Genomic DNA, 25,302 nt, shown 5'->3' with positions numbered 1-25,302 from the left:
TTGGAGTCGTGATAAAACATACTTTGACCTTTCTTTTTTAAAACATAGACTCAAATGCATGAAACATGGACACATGATGCTACACTTTATCATACTCATGCAACATGTAAAAACATAAATATATAGCCCAATCAGCAACATGAATCTCACGATATGGCTTGAAAATATTAGAACATGGAATCATATGATGAATACACATAAGCATAGTTGAATCATACTTGCCAAAACACAAAACAGATTTCTATACATTAATATAGCCTTGGCTGATTCATACAAGTCCTCCAAACATGGGTTTTCATCATCACAACACCTATACTCATGCTTCTACACATTCATATATCAAAACAAGCATGCATAGCACATATACATATCAAAACCGAAACCTCAACATGACATATTCGAAATATACTTCAACAAACCGTCATGAAAACATGGCATCTCATCCTTTCATCAAAATCGAGCATACATATAATAGGATAATGAGATTCAAGCAATGAAAACAAACAACAGTTCACTAAATATATATACAAGTGTTATTAAGAGTAAGTTGGAAGCTTACTTACAAAAATCCAACGTATAAATTAGCAAAATCTGAAAAACATATTAAAACAAATTAGAAGATGACTAGAGAAACCCTAATCTTGAAATAAGAGTGAGTGTGAGTGTCTATGGTTTTCGAAAATGCTTTCTCATTGAAAAACCCTAGAATCTGAAACCCTCAAAGGATAAAACCCTAGGCCTTCTTCCAAGTGGTGGTCGTGGCCTTCATTTACCCTAGACCTCGTGTTCATGTGCTTAAAACAATAGCATGTTGGGTTCCCTCTTCCTTTGAAGAAGAATCCTAGTTTCTAAAGTGAAAGTGTGTTTTCATATGAAAGAAACCTTAAACTAAATCATTATGTGTGGGTTCTCTCCCTTTGGCCGTGTATGGGGTAGCAAGAAAAGTGAAATAATCCTTGCCTCAGTGTGCTCTTCCTCTAGTTGAAAAGTTGAAGGAGAAATCTTGGTGATTTTAGAAATAGTGAAGAGAATGGTGGTGTTTGGTTGGTGAGAAAATGTGAGAAAGTGTGAGAAATAGAGAGAAAAGTAGTGGTGAGGGAAATTCTTAGAAGGAAAGTTGAAAAATTGGGCAAAAAGTCCTCCATGATTTTCGGCTATGTCCTTATATAGAGCTTTCCCTCCTTCTTGGAAAAATCCAAGAGCCATTGCATGCTTGACACTTGGCAAAAAGACTCTTCCATTTCCCTCATGATGAAATTGCATGGGAAATCCAAAAGTTGCCTTGTGTGGGATGGGGTATGGCTCTCAAAAATCGAAACCCTCACTTGCCTCACCTTCCAATTTTTCCCTTCTTCATTTTCTAGATACAATGCACTTGGTAGCTCAAAAGTAAAAACACAAAAACCCTAATCTTTCTTGAAACTCTACTAGTGTGCATGGTTGCCATGTGGCAAAAAGGGTGTGTGTGTGTGTGTGTGTGTATACAGCACTAAATTCCATCAACCGAATCCAATACTCTGACTTTTTTAATCAAAATGATATACACAATTAAGAATTATAGCACTAAATTCCTAGTTGGATGATATGACATTATATTCATCTACTTTCTCAAATTTAATTTTAGAATCTATTCTCCATTTACAAACCACGGTTTTCATATATAAAAATGATTATTAAATCTAGAGATGAATGATGGGAACCAAGGTGGGCCTAGTCTTAAAGATCATTTGCAAATTACAGATGGGCCAATTACAAGATCAAGGGCCAAGAAGATCAAAGAAGCAATGCACGGATTGGTGCAATCCTCTTGGGATGAAGCTAGCAAGAGCTCAACACTCAAGATAGGCTTGAAAGAAGGAGAACCAGTTTTGATCCACTTGATTCAAGCTGTGGAAGACATGACTTAGAGATAAGGCCTATTGTTATTGGAGACTTCTAATTTGGTTAAATGATTTATTTTATTAGTTTAGAATAAGTGAGCTTGAAGATGCCTCGCCCACACGTCTTATTTTTAATGAACTAGGGTTTTCAAGAAGGCCTTGTATTTTGGCCAAGGACTTATTTGGAAAGTTACTTTTTAGGAATTAGGGTTTCAAGAGGTACTGTAGCGTTATTGTAGCCGTACTGTAGCCGCGAGTACTGTAGCACTACACTGTTCATCAGGGCATTTTGGGTAAAAAGGGGCTTTATTTTGGCTAGGATTTTAATTAGGTTTAGTTTAAATACTCCTTGTAGCCTCATTTGAAGATCAGACAATATTGAATTTTATTTGTGAGTTGAGTTTTCTCCTCTTGTTCTTGATTGAACTCTTGAACTTATCAAAGGTAAATCACAACCTTTGTGGCGTTCCTCCTTTGTAATCTGGGTTCTTGAGACGGGTTCTTCAACGGGTCTAGATTTTAATATAATCTAGGTTCTTGAAACGGGTTCTCATCGGGTCTAGATTCTCCATCCTTGACTTGATTTTTGGCTTTCTTGGGGAGTTTTCAAATTGATTGTGGGTTCAAGGGAATTCATTCCACGGGTTCATATCATTTGGTATTCTGAGCAAGGTTTCTAATCAGGTCTGATTCTATCTTTTATTTCTTGCATCCTTAAATTTAATTCTAGGGTTACATTGTTCAAGAGTTGCCAAAAAAAAAAAGAAAAAAAAATTGCAGAAACGAAAAGTAGGCTGCCAAAATTCCAAGGGTTTTGGGTTTGGCTGAAATTTGCATCACCTCGGGTTTCAAAATTCTAGGGTTTAATGCATATCTGAGTTTGTCAATTGCTTGGAATGTCGTTCCATTGATTCTCTTCTATTTCGTTATCAATTCTTGTGTGCTTCAATTCAATTGCTTGATTTTTACAATTGAGTATTTCTGTTTGTGATTGAATTAGAAAAAAGAAAAGAAAAGAAAAGAAAGGAAAGGAAAAGAAAAGAAAAGAAAGGAAAAGAAAAGAAAAGAAAGGAAAGGAAAAGAAAAGAAAAGAAAATTCGGAAAAAAAAAAAAAAAGAAGAAGAAGAAGAAGGAGAAGAAGATAAGGAGAGGTAGCATAATTAAAGGTTGCTACATAGTTACAACAAAGACACACAAAAAAACATTTGTTCATTGAGTTTTATCGTCAAAGGGGCTGAATACATATTTGTAGTTGGTATCTTGTTCTATAATTACTCTTTCCCTCATATAAATTCCTTGAGTCCCGTGTCGTTTTATTCCTTCCTTGTTTCTTGTTTCTTGGATCTATATTGCTGGTTGGAATAATACAAGGTTATATTATCTTGATTTAGTTCAACTAGTTCTTAAAGAACTTGAGCGGGAAAACTATTGAGGTAAAAGGCAAGAGAGTGTGAGACTATTATCTGGGAAAAGCCAATTAGGAGTGAAACACGAGTGGAATGCCATTATTCGAGCGTAAACACGTAAGGGAGTGTGTGAGGTTTTTCCACTAACATTCATTTGTGCAGCATTTTACAATGTCTCATCGGAGTGGCTCTTCACCAAAGGGGATGGTAGATAACTCATCATTTGTATTGCAATCCATGCAACAACAGTTTGAGCGGTTGAACTTGGTGTTAGGTGAAGTGAGGGATAGGATGGATCATCAAGAAGTGGTAATTAGAAATTTACAAGGCAGGAGAGATAGGAGGAGGAGTGAACCTTGTATTGAACATAACTGTAAGAATGAAGAGTATGGTGAGTCTCTTGTTGCCAGGCATGCTCTCAATATACAAATTAAGATGGATGATACAGAGAAGCAGAGCGAGAACATTTTTCACACTAGATGCCACATCAATAACAAGGTATGTAGTATGATCATTGATTAGCGGAGTTGTATTAATATGGCTAGCACTACTTTAGTTGAGAAATTGAATTTACATACCTTAAAACACCCTAGACCATACATGTTGTAGTGGTCGAGTGATTGTGGGGAGGTTAGGGTCAATAAGCAAGTGCTAGTTACTTTTTCAATTGGAAAATACCAGGATATGGTCCTTTGTGATGTAGTACCTATGCATGCTGGTCATATTTTGTTGGGGAAGCCATGGGAGTATGATAGGAAGGTGATCCATGATGGGTTAAGGAACATGTACAGTTTTGAAAAGGATGGAAAAATAATCAAACTTGCTCCTTTAACTCCAACACAAGTCCATGGGGACCATTTGAAACTGAAAAGTGAGGTTGCTCAAAAAAGAAAGAGTGAAAATGAGTGTGATCAAAAAAGAAAAAGTGAAAAGGAGATTGAGCTAAAAATCAAGAGTGGAAGTGAGAATGAGAAAAAAAGAAATAGTGAGGCCGAAAATGAGAGAGAGAGTAAAATGAGAGAGAGAAAAGATGAGGGTGAGGCTGAAACCTAAAGAGAAAGAGAGAATGAGTTGAAAAATAGTTGTCAGGTCGAGAGTTCAAAACAAGATGAAGGAAAAGAGATTGACAGAAAAAAAGAGAGTGAAAAGCAAAAAGAGAGTGAAAAAGAAAAGAATTGTGGAAGGAAAGAGAGAGTGAAGAAAGTGAGAGAAAAACAAAAAGAAAAGTGAGTTTTTATGCTAAGGCGAGTCTTAATACTAACGAACTTGACGTATCTTTGCCTAGTGTTATTGTCTTTTTGTTGCAGGGATATGAGGTCATGTTTCCTAGAGGTGTGTTTAGTGGATTGCCACCTATTAGGGAGATAGAGTACTACATTGATTTTGTGCCAGGTGCGACAATTCCTAACCGACCTTTCTTTGAAGAACATGAGTCTTTTTCACACTTGAAGGGACAAGGTAAGTCGTTGACTATAATGCATGCTAAGCGGGAGGACTGTGTTGAGACTTTTCCTCATGTATTCAAATACACACAAGGTATGGAAAATTTTGTGGTTGATGCTTTAGCAAGAAGGTACGTCCTTATCTTCATTTTGTGCTTGATTTTTACAATTGAGTATTTTTGTTTGTGATTGAGTTAGAAAAAAGAAAAGATAAGAAAAGAAAGGAAAGGAAAAGAAAATAAAAGAAAAGAAAGGAAAGGAAAGGAAAGGAAAGGAAAAGAAAAGAAAAGAAAATTCAAAAAAAAAAAAAGAAGAAGAAGAAGAAGAAGAAGATAAGGGGAGGTAGCATATTTTATAGTTGCTTGAGTTTGTTGATTGAGTTTTTTCGTCAAAGGGGCTGAATACATATTTCTAGTTGGTATCTTGTTCTATAATTACTATTTCCCTCATATAAATTCATTGAGTCCCGTGTCATTTTATTCCTTCCTTGTTTCTTGTTTCTTGGATCTATATTACTGGTTGGAATAATACTAGGTTGTATTGTCTTGATTTAGTTCAACTAGTTCTTAAAGAACTTGAGTGGGAAAACTATTGAGGTAAAAGACAAGAGTGTGAGACTATTATTGGGGAAAAGCCAATTAGGAGTGAAACACGAGTGGAGTGCCATTATTCGAGTGTAAACACGTAAGAGAGTGTGTGAGGTTTTTCCACTAACATTCATTTGTGCAACACTTTACAATGTCTTATCGGAGTGGCTCTTCACCAAAGGGGATGGTAGATAACTCATCCTTTGTGTTGCAATCCATGCAACAACAGTTTGAGCGGTTGAACTTGGTGTTAGGTGAAGTGAGAGATAGGATAGATCATCAAGAAGTGGTAATTAGAAATTTACAAGGTAGGAGAGATAGGAGGAGGAGTGAACCTTGTATTGAACATAACTGTAAGAATGAAGAGTATGGTGAGTCTTTTGTTGCCAGGCATGCTCCCAATATACAAATTAAGATGGATGATACAGAGAAGCAGAGCGAGAACATTTTTCATACTAGATGCCACATCAACAACAATGTATGTAGTATGATCATTGATTTGCGGAGTTGTATTAATTTGGCTAGCACTACTTTAGTTGAGAAATTGAATTTACCTACCTTAAAACACCTTAGACCATACATGTTGCAGTGGTCGAGTGATTGTGGGGAGGTTAGGGTCAATAAGCAAGTGCTAGTTACTTTTTCAATTGGAAAATACCAGGATATGGTCCTTTGCGATGTAGTGCCTATGCATGCTGGTCATATTTTGTTGGGGAAGCCATGGGAGTATGATAGGAAGGTGATCCATGATGGGTTAAGGAACATGTACAGTTTTGAAAATAATGGAAAAACAATCAAACTTGCTCCTTTATCTCCAACACAAGTCCATGGGGACCATTTGGAACTGCAAAGTGAGGTTGCTCAAAAAAGAAAGAATGAAAATGAGTGTGATAAAAAAATAAAAAGTGAAAAGGAGATTGAGCTAAAAAGCAAGAGTGAAAGTGAGATTGAGAAAAAAAGAAATAGTGAGGCCGAAAATGTGAGAGAGTAAAATGAGGGAGAAAAAAGATGAAGGTGAGGCTGAAACCTCAAGAGAAAGAGAGAATGAGTTGAAAAACAGTTGTCAGGTCGAGAGTTCAAAATAAGATGAAGGAAAATAGAGTGATAGAAAAAAAGAGAGTGAAAAGAAAAAAGAGAGTGAAAGGGAAAAAGAGATTGAAATAGAAAAAAGATTGTGGAATGAAAAGAGAGAGTGAAGAAAGTGAGAGAAAAACAAAAAGAAAAGTGAATTTTTATGCTAAGGCGAGTCTTAATACTAACGAACTTGACGTATCTTTGCCTAGTGTTATTGTCTTTTTGTTGCAGGGATATGAGGTCATGTTTCCTAGAGGTGTGTTTAGTGGATTGCCACCTATTAGGGAGATAGAGTACTACATTGATTTTGTGCCAGGTGCGACAATTCCTAACCGACCTTTCTTTGAAGAACATGAGTCTTTTTCACACTTGAAGGGACAAGGTAAGTCGTTGACTATAATGCATGCTAAGGGGGAGGACTGTGTTGAGACTTTTCCACATGTATTCAAATACACACAAGGTATGGAAAATTTTGTGGTTGATGCTTTAGCAAAAAGGTACACCTTTATCTTCATTTTAGATGCAAAATTGTTGAGACTTGAATATAATAAGGAATTGCATGCTAATGATGATTACTTTGCTAGTGTGTATGGAACATGTGAAAAAGCATCGTTTGGTAAGTTCTATAAATTAGATTGGTACTTGTTTAGAGAGAATAGATTTTGTGTTCCAACTAGTTTTATGCTTAAGTTGCTTGTGTGTGATAGACATGGTGGTTTGTTGGGTAACTTTGGTGTGAGGAAGACTTTCAATATGTTACATGATCGTTTGTGGGAGTATCATTTGTCATTCACTGATGTATTGCATGAACGTTTGTGGAAGTATCATTTGTCATTCATTAACGTGTTGCATGAACATTTGTGAAAGTATTACTTGCCATTCATTGAGTTTGCATATAATTGGAGTGGTGTAAGAAAAACTTTAGGTGTGTTTCATGAACATTTGTGGGAGTATCATTTGCCATTCATTGAATTGCTACATGGACATTTACGGGAGTATCATTTGCCCTTATTAGAATGTGCATATAAAACCTTGCATACTACTATTTATTATTCTCCATTTGAGGTTGTTTATGGTTTTAATCCACTTACTCATTTACCTTTGATGGCTTTGCTTGTTGATGATAGGAGTAGCTTGGATGAACATTTTCAATTTCTTGAGAAAATTAATAAAAATACATATGAAGTAGATCTTTCAAGTAAGTATCATGTTTTTGCTATTTTCAATGTTACTAACATTTTTCCTTTTGATCCAGGTGGAGATTCGAGGTCGAATCCTTTTGAGGAGAGGGGGAATGATAGGAACCAAGGTGGGCCTAGTCTTAAAGATCATTTACAAATTCCAGATGGGCCCAATTACATGATCAAGGGCCAAGAAGATCAAGAAAGCAATGCACTGATTGGTGCAATCCACTTGGGATGAAGCTAGCAAGAGCCCAACACTTAAGATGGGCTTGAAAGAAGGAGAACCAGCTTTGATCTACTTGATTCAAGCTGTAGAAAACATGACTTAGAGATAGGGCCTATTGTTATTGGAGACTTCTAATTTGGTTAAATATTTTATTTTATTAGTTTAGAATAAGTGGGCTTGAAGATGCCTGGCCCACACGTCTAATTTTTAATGAATTAGGGTTTTCGAGAAGGCCTTGTATTTTGGCCAAGGGCATATTTGGAAAGTTACTTTTTAGGAATTAGGGTTTTAAGAGGTACTGTAGCGTACTGTAGCCGCGGGTACTATAGCGAGACATTGTTCATCAGGGCATTTTGGATAAAAAGGGGCTTTATTTTGGTTAGGTTTTAATTAGGTTTCGTTTAAATACTCCTTGTAGCCTTATTTGAAGGTCAGACAATATTGAATGTTATTTGTGAGTTGAGTTTTCTCCTCTTGTTCTTGATTGAACTCTTGAACTTATCAAAGGTAAATCACAACCTTTGTGGCGTTCCTCCTTTGTAATCTAGGTTCTTGAGACGGGTTCTTCAACGGGTCTAGATTTTGATATAATCTAGGTTCTTGAAACGAGTTCTCATCGGGTCTAGATTTTCCATCCATTGACTTGAATTTGACTTTCTTGTAGAGTTTTCAAATTGATTGTGGGTTCAAGGGATTTCATTCCTGCGGGTTCATATCATCATCTTTATCCTTATTTGAAGAGTTATACACGTTGAAAGTTATTAGGTTGTTCGAACCTCTTGCCCACTTGAAAGTCCTCCTTTGAATTTGACTAGGTTTTGACTTGTTTTTTTATAAACCTTGAAATTAAACATAAAAATCTGCTTAGGAGTATCCCAAAGTAAATAGAAACTCAAATCAAGAATACACATTAATTCTTATGATTTCTATTCACGTTTTAGTATTTTAGTCCAGCAATAGGGTATTTAGAGTGTACTTTCGTACACTTATCACACCCCCCATCTTACTTATTACTAGTCCCTAGCAATTTCTATGCAAAAGAGATGGAAGAGACTAAAGAAAATACTAAAATAGCCCATCAATTCACATTTTCCAAATTAACATATCAAAACAATCTAAGGAATCCAATAACTCATCAAGATCAATACACTTGTAGCAATTCACAGTGTGTGTGTTCTCTAAGTCATAACCATCTTATCACAAGCCTTAACACATGCGACATCAAGAATGTCTCAAGCAAAAGATTCAACTCCATAACTCATGGGTATAATAGTGTTTCGTCTCTAAGAGCTTTCTCGATGGAGTTGAGAAATGGTGTACACACAATCACATGGAGATTTAGGTAATTATAAACAAGCAACAAACAAGTATTGATCTTATGATAAAAACACTAACAAATGAGAATTCAACCATTCTTTCCACAGGCTTACTTGAGATCAGAATGGTCAAAACAAAAGGTTGTAATGTGACTTAGGTTAAGCTATATGACAAGAAAATGAAAATGATTCAAAAACTTCCAAGTACATACCTAAGGAATCTTATTGAACATCTCAATAAACCATATCTCTCACTTGATGTACTCTTCAACCTTTCAAATCATCGAATAACGCCTTTTTTTTTTCATTTGTTACTATTTTTTTCAACTCAACAATTTGGTGAATGAGAATATGTTACCCAGATATTCTGCTATTTCTACCCAGTCTTGATATTTTTGCCTTTGAAACTCACTTACTTTAACACCTTGTAACTTATGTTTTTCCCTTTTTTCTCTCTTTTTTCTTTATTTTCTGTAAGAAAAAGAATTCCACATCTAGTACACACTTGGAAGTAACAAGGGTAGGGAAAATCAGTGTATAGGTTATACTCCAATGTGGAGAGGTATGGATAATGCAGGCATATGAAGAAAAAAGGCTATATGGATTTCTTGGCTCAAATTGGCTACTAGGAATTTATAATTCAAAGGGTTGGCTTGAAAGGTTCAAATGTTAATCTTAAATTGACCTTCATCATATTCCAAGTATATCTGCCATCATACTACAAACCATGCAATGATATTCTCCAAAGAAGTGCCCAATTTAAAAAAATGATGAACGCTTATCACAATTTCTAGCATTTGTTGGCTCTCAATCCTCTCCAAAACTCATAAATAAAAACTTAGCAAAAGAGTTTTCTAGATACATGTGTTAAACCACTATCTTACCACAAAACTTGGATGAGTGCATTAGAAATCCTCTGAATACCTCAACATAATGATCAAGATGGGTTTGTTGAATTCACTAAGATGGCTATGTATGAGAATAAGTACACATGTGAAGGGATGTACATGTGATGCAAAAAAAAAAAAAAAAAAAAAAGTGTAACACATGTAAACGTGCCTCAGAGTTCCAATAGGCATTTGTAAATGCATAATCTGCACCCCATCCCTCAACTTAAATGAAATATTGTCCTCAATGTTTAAGAATCAAAACTGAATGGATAGTAACTGAAGATGGTAGAATATACCTAATGTGTGACGTGGGCAACCTAATAACCATAAGAAATAGCAAACTGAAATGGCAAAATGACACTAACCTAAAAACAGAAAACAACAACAAACAAAAAGAAAGAAAATGAATGAAATGAAAACAAAACAAATAATAAAAAAAAATACCTACATGGTGTGGTCAAGGTTGATAGATCAGGTATGCAAGTGGAATGTCTTCCACTTCAGGTACTTGTCTATCAATAAGGATTTTAAGGTGTTGAAAATTTATTTTAAAGACCCGGCCATCCCTAGGGTCCTCTATTTCTACACCCCGTTTTCAAAAACATGATTCACTACAAAGGGGCCAGTCCACTTAGACCAAAGTTTTCTTGGGTACTTGTGAAGTCTATAATCATATAAGTATACTCGGTCATTAGACTTAAACGTCTTCCTACCAATATTTTTATCATGAAACACTTTCGTTTTAGCCTTATAGATTTTAGAGTTCTTATAAGCATCATTTCTCAATAACTCTAACTCAGTCAAATGAAATTTTCTAAGTTTACCAGCATTCAATTTCAAAGAAAAACTAACAGGAAAAATGTCACCTCGGCTGAGAAATGCATGCTTAAGACCTGAGGGTAGTGGCTTCAATTCTAATTTGGGATTATCCACGCTTGAATGAATCTGCTTTTCAATTTTCTTAGACAGTTCCTTAAATTTCGGTTGCCAAATATGTGGGCCATAATATTGAGGTTCATAAAAAGTTACAACAAACATCAACAACATCAGATAAATCATTCGTAGTATCAAGAAAATATTCAAGGGAATCAAAATCATGAGTTTTGTGAACTCCCTTGTCTATGAGTGTGTCAATCATCTACGTTGGTGGCACTCATCATCATCTATTGATTGTTTTTCAATATGGAAAATATTCATCTCAAGAGTTATATTTTCAAAAGAGAGTTTCATTTGACCATTCCTGCAATTAATAAGAGCATTAGCAGTAGTGAGGAAAGGTCTACCTAAAATTAAGGAAATTTTAGAATTAGAGTCAACAATAGAACTAGTATCAAGGATTAAGAAATCAACAGGATAGTAAAACTTGTCAATTTGGATCAAAACATCCTCAACTATTCCTCTTGATTTCTTAACTGAAAGGTCAGCCAATTAAAGCACAACATAAGTGGGCTTAATCTTACCCAAACCAACCAAGCTGCAAATAAATAGAATAAAGAATCAAATTTACATTAGCTCTTAAATCTAGCAACGCTTGCCTAAACTCATGATTTCCAATATTAAATACAATGGTTGGACAACCAGGATCCTTGTACTTAGGAGAAATTCGCTGCTCAATTAGAGCACTAACTTGCTCTGTCAGGAATACTTTCTTCTTAACATGGTGCTTTCTCTTAATTGTACACAAATCTTTGAGAACTTTTGTATAAGTAGGAACTTGTTTAATAACATGCAAAAAATGAAGATTGATCTTTACCTATCTGAGGGTCTCCAAGATTTCATTACTATAATCCAAAGTTCGCATACCAGATTTTAAAGCTTGAGAAAATGGTACCTTAACTGGGCTCTTAATTACCTCGGCTTCCTTGGGTAACGCAACACTATCATTGCTTTGTTCCTCTTAAACATTCTCTGGCTTATCAGTTGTTGGGATGTGTAAGGACTTACCACTTCGTGTCACAATGACATTGACCTCCTTCAAATTTCCTTGAGCCATATGTTAATCTTGGTGTGTGAATTGAGTTTGAGAAGGGAACTTACCATGCTCATTCATACTCAAATAGCTCATCAACTTGGATACATGTCTTTTTATCTCCTTGTTTTCTTCAATAACTTGTATAATCAAAGATTCAAACTTTTGATTAGTTTTACTCTATGCCTCAATAAAAGCATGTAAAGTATCTTCTAAGGGATTCCTAGAAGAAGATGATGTATGATACGATGTATGATAAGTTTTAGGTAGTTGTGCAGGCTGTTGGTTTTTAGATTTCCAGCTAAAATTGGGATGATTACGCCACCCCGGATTGTAGGTATCAGAGAAAGGTGCAAAAGACTTCTTGTACATATCTAAGGCATTACATTGTTCCTCATAGATTCTCCTCATTTCAGCAGATGTGGAGCACTCATGAGCTACGTGATCTGCCTCACCACACAAAAAACATGGTCCAAATGACTCAACATGAGTAGCCATGTGTCTTGGCTTTAAATTTTTAGTTTTTAACACCTCTGACTCCCAAGTAAGCATCTCCACCTTAGCTTTTAGGTTATCATCTTCTCTAAGATGGTAAATTCCACAACCATTTAGATTTCCAGTAGGCCATGACCTATTTGTACTCTCAGTAGCACTGGGAAAGGTCCAAGTTTGAGTTTTTTCAGCAAGCTCATTGAGATTCAAACTTTTGATTAGTTTTACTCTATGCCTCAATAAAAGCATGTAAAGTATCTTCTAAGGGGTTCATAGAAGAAGTTTATGCATGATACGGTGTAGGATAAGTTCTAGGTGGTTGTGCAGGCTGCTGGTTTTCAGATTTCCAGCTAAAATTGGGGTGATTACGCCACCCTGGATTGTAGGTATCAGAGAAAGGTGCAAAAGGCTTCTTGTACATACCTAAGACTTTACATTGTTCCTCATAGATTCCCCTCATTTCAGCAAATGTGGAGCACTCATGAGCTAGGTGATCTACCCCACCACACACAAAACATGGTCCAAAGGACTCAACACGAGTAGCCATGTGTCTTGGCTTTAAATCTTTAATTTTTAACACCTCTAACTCTCTAGTAAGCATCTTGATGCAAACCAAGGAGCTGGACATGCTGATCATACAAGTGGGAATGGAGCTGAATTTGCACAAGACCCTTTGTCACTTCCTAGTGGCCCAATTACAAGACTTAGAGCCAAACGTTTCAAGGAAGCACTAAATGGGCTAATCCAAGAGAATTGGGCTGATTCTAAAAAGACCAAGATGGGCTCAAATAATATTCAAGACTTAGTCCATGTCATCAAGGCAATTGAAGAGGCTAATTAGCATGTAGAAATATGATGAATGGTCTGTCCATTAAAGGACGTGAATTTGTTAAGTTTCAAGAATATTAAATAGGTGAATGAACTTGGTCTTGCCTGGGTAACTGAAATACATTGAATTTAGTCATTTAGTCATTTCTGGCTGCCTCTAGAAGTCTAAGAGGCCTAAAAATCATGGGACTTGTTATGTTAATATTTGTGTTGCTTTTAAAGCTGTAGTTATGATTTTTCCTATTCTTGGAGGGTTGTTCCAAGTATTTAGAGGGGTTATTTCGAGTTTTAATATCAGATTTGAAATTTCAGAAGCTTATTTGTCTTTGTGAGGTCTTGTGTTCCTCTTGGTTCTTCAAAGAACTCTTTGAACTTATCAAGTTAATCTTGTGGTGTTCAAGCTCCAAACTTATCACCTTGATTCTGATTTCTTGGTGTGGCGTTTTCAATCCTTCGTAGTCTTGGTTTTCATCTAGTTGGGTGACTGGTCAAGGCTCAACAAATCTTGTCAATACGATCTTGGGGTTCCAAGCCATCATTGTTATCGGGTTTCATCACAATTGTTGGTGGAGTTCATATCATTTTGGTATCAGAGCTTTGGTTCTAAGATAAGTTTGTCTATCTTTTATTTTCGTTCTATTTCCTGTTCTTTGCTGGAAAAAAAAAACAAAAGACATTAAAAAAAAAAAGGTACACAATTCCAGTAAGAAAACTTCTTCCTTTCAATCTTGTATCTCACCTTATTCAAGTACTTGAACTTTTGATGAGTTTTGGTTGTTTATTTTCTGAATTGCTGTTGGATTATTTTGAATGAGTTTCTTGAAGTTCGATTAAGAACTAAAGAAGACACAGAAGAGTGGAAAAAGGCAAGAGTGTATGAGACCATATGAGGGTAAAAGCCGTTTAGAGTGAAAACACGAGTGCAAGTGTATCAATTCTTGAGTGAAACACGTGAGGGAGTGCTTGTGAGGATTCTAACTTTGTTTGCAGATTTTAAAACATGTCTAATAATCAAGAAGAAGACACAACCGAAGAATTTCGACAACCTCCAGTTCCAAACCTCCAAATGCAAGCGATGTTAGGGGAGATGAGGCGTTTGTTGAGGGCTGAATTAGAACCTATTCACGAAAGGTTGGACAGGGTAGAAGCGGAAACTCCTAGGGGCCAGCAACATGACATCCACAATAGGCAGCATGGTGGGCGTGGTCCGTGGCGTAATGTTGATGGAGAGGCGGAGTCGGAGGAGTTTGATGAGCAATATTTGAACCGAGGCAGGATTGAGCGTGGGTATAGAAATAGAGAAGCCAGGATGGGTAGGCCTAGGAGGGATAACGATTTAGGAAATATAAAGATTAAAATCCCATCTTTTCGAGGTAAAAATGATCCTGAAGTTTATTTGGAGTGGGAAACTAAAATGGAGATGGTTTTTGATTGTCACAACTACTCAGAGATAAAGAAGGTTAAGTTGGCTGCAATTGAATTTACCGATTATGCCATTGTGTGGTGGGATCAATTACTGATTAATAGGAGGAGGAATAGAGAGCCACCCGTGGACACTTGGGAGGAAATGAAAATGCTTATGAGGAAGCGTTTTGTACCCAGCCACTATTATAGGGGATTGTATAAAAAATTACAGAGGTTAATTCAATGATCTAAGAGTGTGGATGAGTATTACAAGGAGATGGAGGTAGCTATGATCCGGGCTAATGTTGAAGAGGACCGGGAAGCCACCATGGCTAGGTTTTTGCACGGTTTAAATTGTGAGATTGCGGATATAGTCGAGATGCAGCACTATGTTGAGTTGACGGATATGGTGCATCAAGCCATAAAGGTGGAGGAACAATTCAAACGAAAGGGATTGGCTAGGAGGGGACTGCCTATGGCTACAACCAGCTCGTGGAAGACAACTCCAAAAAGGGACGAGCAGCAACAAAATAAGCCAAAATTTGAATCCTCTAAGAATGCCAACTTAAAGACCGCCACTACTTCAGGTACAATCGAGACTTCAAGTTCTAAAACACGTGATATTAAGTGTTTTAAATGTCAGGGGCGCGGACATATAGCCAGCCAGTGTGTAAACAAGAGAGTGATGGTGATAAATGCCCAAGGAGAGCTTGAGTCAGAAAATGAGGAAGAAGTAGATAATGATGATATGCCATCTATGGAGGATGCTGACGATGAGCAAAATGCTGTGGTTGGAGATTTATTGGTTGTAAGGCGAGTTCTCAATGTGCAGGTTAAGGAGGAAGAAAGTAACCAAAGGGAGAACTTGTTTCATACTCGGTGCTTTGTAAATAACAAAGTTTGCAGTGTCATTATCGATGGTGGGAGTTGCACAAATGTAGCCAGCACTTATTTGGTAAAGAAATTGGCTTTAACTACCTTAAAACATCCTCAACCTTACCGGCTTCAGTGGTTGAATGAATGTGGGGAAATCAAGGTGACAAGACAAGTGTTGGTGGCATTATCCATTGGCAAATATGAGGATGAGGTGCTTTGTGATGTGGTTCCTATGCACGCATGCCATTTACTGTTGGGAAGACCATGGCAGTATGATCTGAGGGTTACGCATGATGGATTCACAAATAAATATTCCTTCACTCTTAATAGGCAACCTATTACTCTTGTGCCATTAACTCCAAAACAGGCCAGGGAGGACCAATTAAAGTTACAAAGTTCGAATGAAAAAAAAAAAAAGGAAAGGAAGGCCGAAACTGAAAAAAAAGACTTTCAAAAAAAAAAAAAGGAGAGAAAAACATTGATCAGAGTGAAAAAGAAAGAGAGAGGATTTCGGCTATAGTGAGAGCAAGAGAGGAAAAATTCAATTACATTGCAAAAAAAAAAGTGAGATCAAGAGAGCATTATTTTCACACCAGCCCCTTATTGTACTCATGTACAAGGAGGCTCTTTTATGTACTAATGATCTCGTCGGTGCTTTGCCGAGCAATATTGTTTCTCTTTTGCAGGAGTTTGAAGATGTCCTTCCTGAAGAGGTACCTTATGGTTTACCTCCAATCTGAGGGATTGAACATCAAATTGATTTCATACCTGGTGTTCATACCTGGTGCATCAATTCCAAACCGACCTGCTTATAGGAGTAATCCCAAGGAGACCAAGGAACTTCAGAGGCAAGTAAGTGAATTATTGGAGAAGGGGTTTGTCCGTGAAAGTATGAGTCCTTGTGCGGTTCCGGTGCTGTTAGTTCCTAAGAAGGATGGAACATGGAGGATGTGTGTTGACTGCCGAGCCATCAACAACATAACGGTAAAGTATCGTCATCCCATTCCTAGACTAGATGATATGCTGGATGAATTGCATGGTTCTTGTGTCTTTACAAAAATTGATCTTAAGAGTGGATATCATCAGATTAGGATGAAAGAAGGTGATGAATGGAAAACTGCTTTTAAGACTAAATATGGTTTGTATGAGTGGTTAGTGATGCCTTTCGGTTTAACTAATGCTCCGAGCACATTTATGCGTTTGATGAACCATGTTTTGCGAGCATTTATTGGCAGATTTGTAGTTGTGTATTTTGATGATATCCTGATCTATAGCAAAAATTTGGAAGAACATGTAATGCATTTGAAATCTATTTTGGAAATTCTAAGGAAAGAAAGGTTGTTTGCTAACCTCAAAAAGTGCACCTTTTGCACGGATAAGCTTGTGTTTCTTGGTTTTGTTGTTAGTAAGAAAGGAATTGAGGTGGATGAGGAAAAGGTGAAGGCAATCCAATAGTGGTCAACGCCTACAACAGTCAGCCAAGTGAGGAGTTTCCACGGCTTAGCTAGCTTCTATAGACGGTTTGTGCGTATTTTAGTAGCTTAGCCGCCCCTCTTACTGAAGTCATCAAGAAAAATGTGCCGTTTAAGTGGGGAAAAGAACAAGAAAAGGCATTTAGTCTGATCAAAGAAAAGTTAACTAATGCGCCTTTGCTTGTTTTACCTAACTTTGCTAAAACTTTTGAAATTGAGTGTGATGCTTCAGGCATAGGTATTGGAGCTGTTTTGATGCAAGAAGGCCGTCCAATTGCTTATTTCAGTGAAAAATTGAGTGGGGCAGCCCTAAATTACCCTACTTATGATAAGGAGATGTATGCCTTGGTGAGGGCTTTGGAAAATTGGCAACACTATCTATGGCCAAAGGAGTTTGTGATTCACACATATCATGAGTCTTTGAAGCATTTGAAAGGACAACAAAGGTTGAACAAACGCCATGCCAAGTGGGTGGAATTCATTGAAACATTTCTGTATGTGATCAGATATAAGCAAGGCAAGGAAAATGTGGTGGCTGATGCATTGTCCCGAAGGTATGCCTTACTTTTCATTTTAGATACAAAAATGCTTGGCTTTGAATACATTAAGGAATTGTATGCTCAAGATTCTGATTTTGGTGATGTGTTCAATGCACGTGAAAAAATGGCGTTTGGTAAGTTTTATAGGTATGATGGATTTTTGTTTCGGAAAAATAAACTGTGTTTGCCAATATGTTCTTTGCGCAAATTGCTTGTGAGAGAAGCTCATGGTGGTGGTTTGATGGGTCATTTTGGTGTAGCTAAGACTTTAGGAATTTTGCATGAACATTTTTTTTGGCCTCATATGAAACGTGATGTGGAAAGAATTTGTGAGAAGTGTATCACGTGTAAACAGGCTAAGTCTAAGTTGAAACCCCATGGTTTGTACACCCCTTTGCCAATACCTAGTGAACCTTGGACTGATATTTCTATGGATTTTGTTTTAGGTTTACCTAGGACTAAGAGGGGGAGAGATTCAGTTTTTGTGGTGGTAGATAGATTTTCCAAGATGACACACTTCATTGCATGTCATAAAACTGATGATGCATCACATATAGCTGATTTGTTCTTCAAAGAAATTGTTAGGTTACATGGTATGCCTAAGACCATTGTTTCTGATAAGGATGCAAAGTTTTTGAGTTACTTTTGGAAGACTTTGTGGGAAAAGTTAGGAACTAAGTTGTTGTTTTCTACTACTTGTCATCCACAAACGAATGGCCAAACTGAAGTAGTAAATAGAACTTTGTCGTCTTTGTTGCGTGCTATCATTAAAAAGAACTTGAAAACATGGGAAGATTGTTTGCCACATGTTGAATTTGCTTACAATAGAAGTATATATTCTGCAACTAAGTTTTCACCATTTGAAATTGTTTATGGCTTTAACCCATTGTCACCTTTGGATTTAACTTCTTTACCTTTGAGTGAACGTGTGAACTTAGATGGCAAAAGGAAGGCAGAATTTGTAAAGATGATTCATGAAAAGGCACGGCTAAACATTGAAAGGAGGACTAAACAATATGTCCATCAAGCCAACAAGGGACGCAAGAAGGTAGTGTTTCAACCAGGAGATTGGGTTTGGTTGCACTTAAGGAAGGACCGTTTTCCAGAGAAGCGGCGTTCAAAACTCCTACCTCGGGGTGACGGGCCATTTCAAGTAGTAGAACGCATCAATAATAATGCCTACAAGCTTGACTTACCAGGTGAGTATGGTGTCAGTGCAAGCTTTAATGTTGCTGATTTGTCTCCTTTTGATGTAGGTGATGATTTGAGGACAAATCCTTCTCAAGAGGGGGAGAATGATGCAAACCAAGGAGCTGTACATGCTGATCATACAAGTGGGAATGAAGCTGAATTTGCACAAGACCCTTTGTCACTTCGTAGTGGCCCAATTACAAGACTTAGAGCCAAACGTTTCAAGGAAGCACTAAATGGGCTAATCCAAGAGAATCGGGCTGATTCTAAAAAGACCAAGATGGACTCAAATAATATTCAAGACTTAGTCCATGTCATCAAGGCAATTGAAGAGGCTAATTAGCACGTAGAAATATGATGAATGGTCTGTCCATTAAAGGACGTGAATTTGTTAAGTTTCAAGAATATTAAATAGGTGAATGAACTTGGTCTTGCCTGGGTACCTGAAATACATTGAATTTAGTCATTTAGTCATTTCTAGCTGCCTTTAGAAGTCTAAGAGGCCTAAAAATCGTGGGACTTGTTATGTTAATATTTGTGTTGCTTTTAAAGCTGTAGTTATGACTTTTCCTATTCTTGGAGGGTTGTTCCAAGTATTTAGAGGGGTTATTTCGAGTTTTAATATCAGATTTGAAATTTCAGAAGCTTATTTGTCTTTGTGAGGTCTTGTGTTCCTCTTGGTTCTTCAAAGAACTCTTTGAACTTATCAAGTTAATCTTGTGGCGTTCAAGCTCCAAACTTATCACCTTGATTTTGATTTCTTGGTGTGGCGTTTTCAATCCTTCGTAGTCTTGGTTTTCATCTAGTTGGGTGACTTGTCAAGGCTCAACAAATCTTGTCAATACGATCTTGGGGTTCCAAGCCATCATTGTTATCGGGTTTCATCACAATTGTTGGTGGAGTTCATATCACATCTCTACCTTAGTTTTTAGGTTATCATCTTCTCTAAGATGGTAAATTTCACCACCATTTTGATTTCCAGCAGGCCGTGACCTATTTGTACTCTCAGTAGCACTAGGTCCGGTCCAAGTGTGAGCTTTTTCAGTAAGCTCATTGAGATATTCTATGGCCTCATCTGGATCTTTTTGTAAAAATTCACCATTACACATCATCTTTATGAATTGACGTCTCTAGGTGTAAGTCCCTCATAGAAATAATTAACTAAATGCTAGTTCTCATACCCATGGTGAGGACACATACTCAACAACTCCTTAAACCTTTCTCAAGCCTGATACAAAGTCTCACTATCCTTTTGTGCAAAGGTGGAGATCAGCCTCTTCAAAGCATTGGTCTTATGTTGGAGAAAGTATTTGTTAAAGAAGACTTGTGTCTTCTCATTCCATGATCTTATAGATTGTGATCCTAATGAGTACAACCAGCTCTTTGCTCTATCATTCGAAGAGAAAGGAAAGAACTTAAGTCTCACAACACCATCTGTAGCATTATGCTATGGAAAGTTGCAACTACTTCCTCAAACTCCCTAACGTGCAAATAAGAATTTTCATTCTCTCAACCATAAAAGATGGGAAGTAGCTGTATCATCCCTATTTTAAAATCAAGTTGACGAGTAGGCTGGAAACATGATGCATGATGGTGTGGCTGTGCGTGTAGGGTGGAGGTAATTCTTAAGAATTCTAGTGGGTTGTCTTTGTATTCACTCATTTCTTCGGAACTAGATGGATTATCAAATAAAAGATTTAAAAAATTTGATTTTGACTCTAGCACAGGCCTACAAGCAAATCTACTCAAAGTATCTCTATATATGTGCATGCAAGATAATAAAATACTAAAAACTAAAAATAATACGGAAAGAAAGAGAGAAAAAAAATAATGTAGCAAGCTAAAAGAGGGAACGAAGTTACCGCCTTTACAAACTGCCGAAGTAAATTATGTCTTGTATCTATTCTTGCATCGTCTCCCTGATTGAGCTGAATTATTGCATATTTTATACATTTAGAACCAATATATTTTATTTATTTCATTACATTATTATTGGTTTTAGATAGAAAAATGGTTAAGATGAATAAATTCGAGTTGTGAATTAAATGGATTTATAGCATAGTTTATGTTTAATTTTATAACTTGTGATTTAATTAGACAATGTTCATTCACATGCATAACATATTCTTGATATTCTATTATTCTTTTTTATTTTATTTTATTTCTAATTTCTGTTGTTTTTATACATTAAGAAATGAAAAGGCATGAAAAAAAAAGTCAAAAAGTACCAAAAGAAAAGGCTAAAAGAAAGAATGAAGAAAAAGCAAGAAAAGTAAAAAAAGCACCAAAAGGTAACTAGGCAACACACGGAAGGAAAAAAAAGAAGAAAACCAATGCACGCACGGAATGGAGCGGGATGCGATGGGGCATTTTAAAAAAACAAGATTTCTTTCATGTGGGGGATGGACGCAACGCAGTGGATTATTATTATTCATTGGGATTCTTTTTTTGTTTGGAAAAGAAGACGCACACAGCACCGTTGAAGAACCTTGAAAGGTCCACTACTGCTGCCTAGCCTCGTCAATTGCTTGCCGTATCCATCTTCATTAATTCGGCTTGCTCTTTTTACTTTCTACTATTTATTTAATTTTAGTTTAAAGTTTGTGATGTATTTTTGAGATATTTGGCTTAGAACTTTGGGCATTTTATTTGCTGTTTATTTACTTCATGTTATTTATTTTTCTCGCTTCTTTAAGCTTTCATTTAACAGTGACTACAATTACTATGGATTGATTTTGAGAATTTGTGATTTGAATACAAGGATGAACTCTAGAATCTTGATTTTGAGACTTTTCAATTCTCAGTTCGTATTTTGTCAATTACTTTCTAATCTAGTTTAATTTTTAACTTAGTTTTATTAATCTCTTAGTTCCATTGCATACTAGATTAATTAAAGCTTAATTAGGACTTAAATAATTTCAGTTTTATTATTTAATTTTCAGATTAATTAAGATTGTTTAGTTTAGTTGATTCATTGATTGTTAATTTCAATTTGTTAGCCTTTTACATCTCATTTCGACATCCAAAAATCTAAAAATATGAATCTAGTCCATCACTAGTGCTCTTTTCATTCCCGTTGCACACTTCCATTCATTGCACATACCACCACTTTATTTTCTCTTTGTGAATATTTTCACCATTTTAAACGAGTTTGATTTTAAGTAACTTTCCCTGAGGAGAGGATCTAGAAATTTATTCCTAATTATTACGCGACACCTTCCTGCACTTGAGATAGCCTTTGTGCTACTCATTTTGTCAAGTTTTTGGCGCCTTGCCAGGTAATAGTTGTTTTAAATAAATTTAAACTCGTTATTTTTACTTTTTTTTATCTCAAATGTTTCTTTCACTATCTTATATCTAATTACACATTTCACTTGTCATCTACTACTCAGTCACTTGAACCTTACTTATGCTATTTGGACTGATGTTTCATGTTATGGATGTGAGACAATTCAAATAGGTTGGTTAGAGTTACATCGAGCACTGAGAGTAGTATACATAGCCCAGAGATAGATAACTCTTCTGTTTTTTCTACAGACGAGGACATTGAAATTGAACAAACCATGGCTGCACCTGCACCGCGCACTTTTAAGGACTATTTGCAACCCACTCGCACCACTACACCATCATGCATTATTTTACCTGATGATGTACCTAATTACTCTATTAAGCTTGGCATGATGTCAATGATACCTCAGTTCCACGAGATAGATTTTGAGAGTCCTTATTAACACTTGACAGAGTTTGAGTTGGCCTGCACTACTTTTATCAATAGAGCCATTATTGATGAATTTATTAGACTTCATTTATTTCCTTTCTCTTTAAAGGATAAAGCGAAAATTTGGTTTAATTCTTTGAGGCCTAATTCTATCTCTAGTTGGTCTGATATGCATCATGAGTTCTTACAAAAAAAGTTTCCTTTTCAGAGAACTCAGTATTTACAAGAGCAGATCAACCAGTTCAATCAGAAATCTGATGAGACTTTCCAGGTCAGCTGGGAAAGGTTTAAGCATTTGATGAATATCTGCCCACATCACGGTTTTGAAATTTGAAGGCTAGTGAAATATTTTTACACTAGTCACACTCTAGAATGCAAGCAGTTTGTTCAGATTTTGTGCAATGGAGAACTTTTTAGCAAGGAACCTGATGAAGCATTGCCATTTTTTGACTATCTTGCTGAGAGCGCACAACAATGGAACACTCGAACTGATCGAGTTTTATTGACAGCACAGCCACTAAGGGCTATTGCTGGTGGGGGCAAATATGAGTTTAAAGAGGACACCGACATTCAAGCCCGAATAGTTGCATTGACTAGAAGATTAGAAGTCATGGAGATGGAAAAAGTAAAGGATGTGAAAACAGTAGAGGCATGCTCTATATGCGCTGATTCGAACCACAAGACCCAAGATTGCCCGATTATGCCAGTATTTCAGGAGAGTGGTTCTGAGCAGATGCAATCAGAGAACTGGGTTAACAGAGCACAAAATCTACCTTTCTCCAATACATATAATCTGGGGTGGAGGAATCATCCAAATTTCTCATGGAGGAATGATCGGCCTGGCCGGTCTCTGCCACCTTCTCAGCATCTATTTCATCAGGTTGCTTCTCAGCACCAGTATCAGCCATATCAGAGTTCTCAGAGTTATCCTTTTGTAGCACCTCCAGGATTTTAGCCTCATGTAGCTGTACAGAGTTCTCAGCCTCAATCATATGTGAAGAAGTCTCTAGATGACAGTATGACACAAATGACCAATACACTTCAGCAATTCATGCAAATTTAGACCACCACAAACAATCAGAACACTCAGGCCATAAATGACTTGCGGGGCACCATCAATAAGATGAACACGACATTGAGCACTCTAGAGAGAGAGAAATTTCCAGCACAGCCTCAGCCTAATCTTCAAGTATACCGGCAACAACCACAACAAGTACATAATGTCTCAGGGGATGTTATTGAGACAGCGAGAGCCGTTCTTACTTTGAGAAGTGGAAATGAAGTTCCCCAAACAGAGATGACCATTGACAGATAGGTAATTGCTCCTACACCTGAAGATGTAACAGAGACTGATGAGGCTGAAAAAGCCAGAGGTAGTGAGACCAGAGCTGAAGAAGCCTGTGAGTGCAGATGTTGAAACTAGTAGGGGGTACGAACCTGTGGTTCCCTATCCTCAAAGATTGGCAGCTGGCCAAAAGAACAAATACCACACTGAGATTCAGGAGATCTTCAAGCAAGTAAAGATTAATATTTCACTCTTGGATGCCATGCAACAAGTTCCTTCATATGCAAAATTTTTTAAGGACTTGTGCACAGTGAAGAGGAAGTTGAATGTAAAGAAGAAAGTTTTCTTAACGGAGCACGTCAGTGCATTGATATTGAGCGAGACTCCTCAGAAGTTTAGAGATCCCGGCTCTCCCAACATTTCCATTATAATCGGTGAGTCACGCATTGGGAGAGCTTTACTTGATTTGAGGAGTAGTGTGAACTTGCTATTGTTCTCAGTGTATGTGCAATTGGGATTGGGTGAGTTGAAAATGACCTCCATCCTGCTACAGTTGGCTGACAGATCAGTTAAGGAGCCGATGGGTATTGTAGAGGATGTACTGGTCCAGGTGGACAAATTTTACTACCTAGTGGATTTTGTAGTTCTTGATATGCAGTAGCCAGCCTCCACTATTTACCAAGCTCCTGTCATCCTTGGAAGACCATTTCTAGCTACATCAAATGTTTTGAATAATTGCAGAAGTAGAGTTCTGAAACTTACTTTTGGGAACATGGCACTTGAGTTGAACGTTTTCAATGCTTGCAAGATGCCAGCACATTTTGATGACACAAGTGATTTGAATGATGTAAAGAGTTGGACACCAACAAAATTTATTTGCTCAACTTTTCCTTTCTCTAATGATGATTCTATTTTTCAGACACCTGAATTTTTACTTGATGAAAAAATTGACCATGTTGATGAAAATGTATTTGAATTTTTGGATTGTTTTGCAGATTCGTCTTTACCACTTGAAGTACAATTTGCAAGCGCAAGATGGAAACCTCAATTTGAAAATCTACCACCAACAGACATACTTAGATCTTCAGAGGAAGAAGTTCCCCAGTTGGAACTGAAACCACTTCCTCAAGATTTAAAGTATGTTTTTCTTGGTCCCGAAGAAGGCACTTTTCCTGTGGTGATTTCCTTGAAGTTAAATCAGAAGGATGAATCCCAGTTGATTGAAGTCTTAAGAAAGCATCGAGGCACATTTGGTTAGACAATAGCCAACATCAAAGGTATTGATGCTACTGTTTGTACCCACAGAATCCATCTTGAAGATGATACTAGATCGGTTCGTGATGCTCAACATAGGCTCAATCTTACCATGAAGGAAGTTGTCAAAGATGAAGTGCTTAAGCTGCTCCCAGTGGGTATCATTTACCCCATCTCAGATAGTAAGTTGGTAAGTCCAACTCAAGTGGTACTAAAAAAATATGGTTTAACTATTGTAAAAAATGATAAAAATGAGTTGATTCCAACTA

General features: G+C 36.8%; 1 non-coding gene and 1 pseudogene across 1 annotated transcript; both read left to right on the top strand.

Annotated features, from left to right (window-relative positions):
* The first annotated feature begins 14,294 nt into the window (after positions 1–14,294).
* On the top strand, positions 14,295–23,449 carry LOC121255083 (annotated as a pseudogene).
* On the top strand, positions 19,955–20,062 carry LOC121256827. The gene has a single exon (XR_005939115.1). It is a non-coding gene; the product is annotated as a small nucleolar RNA R71 (small nucleolar RNA).
* Positions 23,450–25,302: the final 1,853 nt, after the last annotated feature.

Source organism: Juglans microcarpa x Juglans regia, chromosome 3D, assembly GCF_004785595.1.
Source record: "Juglans microcarpa x Juglans regia isolate MS1-56 chromosome 3D, Jm3101_v1.0, whole genome shotgun sequence".
NCBI lineage: Eukaryota > Viridiplantae > Streptophyta > Magnoliopsida > Fagales > Juglandaceae > Juglans > Juglans microcarpa x Juglans regia.
The sequence above is the reverse complement of the archived record's forward strand: the minus strand, read 5'-3'. Positions and strand labels throughout refer to the sequence as shown.